Source organism: Electrona antarctica (assembly GCF_951216825.1).
Source record: "Electrona antarctica genome assembly, chromosome: 2".
Taxonomy (NCBI): Eukaryota; Metazoa; Chordata; class Actinopteri; order Myctophiformes; family Myctophidae; genus Electrona; species Electrona antarctica.
Window position 1 is genome coordinate 15,669,837 of NC_136807.1, and position 5,420 is coordinate 15,675,256.

The 5,420-nt window shown below is 40.1% G+C and overlaps 1 long non-coding RNA gene across 1 annotated transcript; it reads right to left on the minus strand.

The window, feature by feature from the left end:
- Positions 1–610: 610 nt before the first annotated feature.
- LOC306937286 lies at positions 611–4,354 on the minus strand. Its single transcript, XR_013791588.1, has 2 exons — positions 3,392–4,354; positions 611–3,040 (listed from the first exon to the last, which is right to left on the minus strand). It is a non-coding gene; the product is annotated as an uncharacterized lncRNA (long non-coding RNA).
- Positions 4,355–5,420: the final 1,066 nt, after the last annotated feature.

Sequence of the window (5,420 nt, forward strand, 5' to 3'; positions counted from 1 at the left end):
CCTGTCACCAACACCCCACTTGACAGTAGAGAGTAGTAGGATATCACTAGCTGTCAGCCCGTCACCAACACCCCACTAGACAGCAGAAAGTAGTAGGCTATCACTAGCTGTCAGCCCGTCACCAACACCCCACTAGACAGTAGAGAGTAGTAGGATATAACTAGCTGTCAGCCTGTCACCAACACCCCACTAGACAGCAGAAAGTAGTAGGATATCACTAGCTGTCAGCCTGTCACCAACACCCCACTTGACAGTAGAGAGTAGTAGGATATCACTAGCTGTCAGCCCGTCACCAACACCCCACTAGACAGCAGAAAGTAGTAGGCTATCACTAGCTGTCAGCCCGTCACCAACACCCCACTAGACAGTAGAGAGTAGTAGGATATAACTAGCTGTCAGCCTGTCACCAACACCCCACTAGACAGCAGAAAGTAGTAGGATATCACTAGCTGTCAGCCTGACACCAACACCCCACTAGACAGCAGAAAATAGTAGGATATCACTAGCTGTCAGCCTGTCACCAACACCCCACTAGACAGTAGACAGTAGAGAGTAGTAGGATATCACTAGCTGTCAGCCTGTCACCAACACCCCACTTGACAGTAGAGAGTAGTAGGCTATCACTAGCTGTCAGCCTGTCACCAACACCCCACTAGACAGTAGAGAGTAGTAGGCTATCACTAGCTGTCAGCCTGTCACCTAGACCCCACTGGACAGCTGCGAAAAATCGACTCCGGTCCAAACAAAACTATACAGACGAAATATTCTGCAGCAGTGTGCAAATGTGATTATTTTATTTTGTTTATTATTATTATTTGTTTTTCCTTTTACGTCCTCCAAAATCTAGTCGGATATTCTGGGCGAATTTCGGACCAGTGTGCAAACACCTTTAGTATATCGCAGGTGTTTCGCGTGCCAAAAAATTAGCCGATCTATAGAGCCCCCCTTATCAGATGTGACGTCTGATGAGATTAGTCTGGAACTTCAGACTAATATCACTGCGTAGAGATTAGTCTGGAACTGTGGGAGATTTCTTTCCCAGGGGTGGTTACAAACTGATTCCAACATCGCAGCAAAAAAGTATCACTCTGAATTGTGGGCTCTCATTGGTCAAATGGTCACCCACAAATCTCTCCAGGGATTCATTTTTCCTATAAGCTTGTAGATCGGCTGTATTTACGGCTGCGCGGCGCCCCTCACCCGCGATCGCGTACTGAATCGGGTATAAGTGTGTGGCGTGTGTGAGAATTTGTGTTATGCTATGATGTGCGTGCGTGTGTGTGTGTGTGTTGTGCATCGTGAAAGAGAAGGTGATGGAGGATAAAGCCATGTACTTTTTTTTGCCAACTGATTCTGGAAAAGTGGGGGGGAGGGGTTGCGCTGATGTCCATGTGTATGAGGTCATGTATCTGGGCCTAATTATTAAAGGAGTAGTTCACCCAAAAGAAATGACCTATTTTCTATAGTGCTGCACGATTCTTGCTCAAATATGAATCTCGATTTTCCTCCAAGATTTGAGATCATGATTCTCACACGACTCATTTTTCCCCCCCATGAAAATATTTATTGTCTTTAGTCTGTAGTCGCTGAACATCCCTACATTCAAAATGTGGCACCTGGAGCCAACTACTGTGGCTTTAAACGGACAACATCAAAGTGCTTGACTTAAGCCTCTCTTAATTTAAAGTCTCTCTCTTGTAGCAAAAACATAAGAAAAAACATGGTGAATCTAGATTGCAATCTTTTTTCGATGAATTATGCTGCACTAATTATCAATTACACCCCCCCCCCCCCCCCCCCCCCCCCCTCCTATCGCTTTAGGAATGGGACAAAAAACGGAAACAATTCTCCATGAATTTAAAATGCTTGTGTGTGTAATTGATAAAATATACAAGTAGGGCTGGAATTTTAACTGCTTAATTTCGATTAATTGATTATTTACAGTAACAATAACGTGATGAAAAAAATAATAATAATAATCTTTTTTTGCACCACGGAACCTTTCTCACTGGAGTTCCAGGCGTACCGATCATACCGATGCACGCAATGGGAGAAGAAGCCGATCAAAAATCTTCTCAGGTCAAATATTGATATTCTTTGTGAACTACTCCTTTAACTCAATGAATGAATGAACCAGGCTTCATGTGTCTATCTGAACCGCTGTTTATTTCATACTTATTTCAACAACGTAGTTCCCACAAATGCACAGCAGCCATGTTGGAAAGAAATTGGGCCTTCAGTCTACTTTCCAAAGTGTCTGTTGTGCACAAATCCATGGAGCAGTGCCCTGTTGGCCAGGTGTCAATCAGTGTAAAGCTGTGCTTAACTTAATTTTGTAGAATCGACTGAAGTCTATTCTACAAAATGGCTTCTAAATCATGACAGTTTTCTGGGAAAACCTATGTTTCTATATCAGTGGTGCTCAAACTATTTCATGCATAGAACCCCTAGAATTATAATGTATTTGGCAGCTGAAAATATCACCATCTCAAAATATGTTGTTCCATGGACCCCTCCAGAAGCAAAGATATGACTTAAAAACATTTGCTGGGAATGAATATATATTCAAAGAATTGCACACAACTTTTCAAAAATAGCAGATCTACAAGCTTGTAGCCATGCTATAACCTTGTAGATCTGCTATTTCTCAATAGCTAAAGTACAACGTAATGCTTAAAACACCAAATCCAGGGTATGGGCACTGATGATGCGGAGGAGAGAACACGCCCACAGCGTCCCCAGAGGGAATCGAACCCGAGACCTGTGAGGCGACATGCAGCGCTACCGACTGCGCCACTATGCCCCTTTTTATAGTATTTGTGTCTGCTTTCATCACACAAAAAAGAAAACAATAAATGGAAAAGTGGTATCCTGGCCTGAAAATGTACTCTTGGTTTATTAAAGAGCTGGAGAGACGGGGAGACTCCTGTTACTGAACATACACTCTCTCAAGAGTTACATTATTGTTAAACATGTGCATTACTTAATTTACAGGAAGTCTACAAAATTGGATAAATGTAGAAGAATGTTTTTTTGATCGCTTGCCTCAATACAGCATGGAATCGTGGACAAAGTCTTATCCAACGACTACACAATATTCCAAGTCTTCTGCCTGAGATGAAATCTCATCAAATGGTTGTCCGTGGCTCAAATGGCAAAAAATAATGGACATTGACATGAAAAGGTTTGAAAACCACTGCTCTATCGCAATGATTAGCCTACTATCCGAATATAGAGCTATTTACCGGTAACACTGTTACTGAACAAACACTGATTGATGATTACTATCAGAATATAGGTCTATTTAACAACTTTACCCCCCAACAATATCAGTCTCAGTACCTTTTTAAGTTGTACTGTACATTTTAGTCAGCGTTGGTGTCACTGTCACCCCTGCTTTTCAGCTCCTGCCCACACATTGACATGTAGTACCGTTTTCCTCCGCTTGAGGGAGACATTCAGCAACCAAAGTTTGAAGTTTAAAATGAAACGCTCATGTAATTTTGGAACTACAGCAGGGGTCATCAACATGCTGGCCTGTGGTGGACATTTCTCTGAAATTCTCTCCAAATTATCTTTTTTTTTGCCACGGACATACATAATGAGAGGACAATAATATTACGAGAAACACAAAATAGCCGGCTCTCACGGCTCATGTTCATGATAAAATACCACAATGTATTTGAGATCGAGTAGAAAAAGATTGTGGCCTTTTATCATGAACATTAGTGAGGACCAATTATATGAAATTAGGTTGAAATGTAGTGACGGGGTGATATAATAATGGAACGTTTATGGAGCTGAATTATGGGGAAATATAACAGATGTATAATGATCAACGCAGTGAATCTTGGAAGATATGGTATAAGATTATTTTCTTTTGCATTCATTCAAATCAAGTTACATAAAAGTGTCACTCAATGATTCTCTGCATCTACTTCGATGGGGATGGTTCAACCTCTTCAATCGATTCTTCTAAAACGCATATTTAATTTGCCCCTTTTGCTGTGAAGGTTTTTCTTTTCTTTTTTCATGACGATGAGTTCTGTGGCATAGTGATGGGTTGTCTGTAATCATCCGGAGTTGAATCTATACTTGCTGAATGTAGACCAACCTTTTTTTCCCTTCCTTTTTTAATTATTATTTAGCCAAAGATTCCATATGTTTCACCAAGTTAAACCCTGCCTACACAATACACATGCTTCATTGGTTGCAATTACCCCTCTTTGTCGAAAGAGAGAGATATCTCACACATCATTCTCAGTGTGAGCTTGTACATCTGCTTATTATCTGTGTTTTTAAAAAATATAAACATTTTGGGAAAATGACCACAAAATGACCTTTTTTCTTAAATAAAAACATGACATTGATTAGCTTAAAGTAAGTGTTGCACATCCCCTGCATTAGCCAAATGTACTGCATTTGAACTGGTTTTCTTCATCACTTATTGGGGATGGACACACAGGTAGAGAACCAACTAATATGCAGCATTCTGATTGATTGATGGATTTATTAACAGATTGGAGAATTACAGTACATTTCAAACAACTCAATACAAAACTTAACTGTGGACGACACCATAAAGTATTACACTTGTTTACAATAGGGCCCACCATGTTCAATTCATCATACAACACAGTGGTTCTCAAAGTGCGGTCAAACAAAATGTTTGAGTAGTAGTGAAAATAGCCGATCTACAAGCTCACAATGTGGGCGCGAACCGTTGAGTTGTGAGCTTGTAGATCTGCTATTTCCACTAGTTTGGCTCCCGGCTAGGGATGGAGCTCGTTACATTTTTATTGATAATGGCTAATGAGCGGCTTATCGAGTCAGGCTTTTATCAAGCCTACTATTGAGCTTTTTCTATTTTGTTGGAAGATGTCACGTGAGGCGGCACATTCTGCACAGAACCAGCATCTATTTGTATTGGCCAGTTGTGGCTGACCACCCACCATCTAAAATTAAATGAAGATGACAAAAGTTTAAAATAGTTTTGCCTAGCATTAAAACAACCATTAATTTGTGTGCAGTAAGTGTTAAATGGATTTGTACAATGAATAGTACTGTAATAATTACGATAAAATGTAAAAGATTTTCCTGTAACATACTGTGGTCTGAAGTGGTTTGGTAACAACCCAATTCAAAAGTAACAAGTTACAACTAGTAACTAATGTTTTCAAATAATTATAGTGACGTAAAATGTTCACTATTTGACTCCGAAATGTAGTGGAGTAGAAGTATAGTAATTATAGAAAAATGGAAATACTCACAATCGTTGAGGTATCAAAATTGTCGGTGCAAAGTAACTCACTTTACAAACAACATCCCACTTCAACGATATACCGTCTACTCAGGCTTTTGTGAACACCCCAGACAGTTTATAAGTTGCTCCATTCAGTGTTACTACATTGTTTTTTATC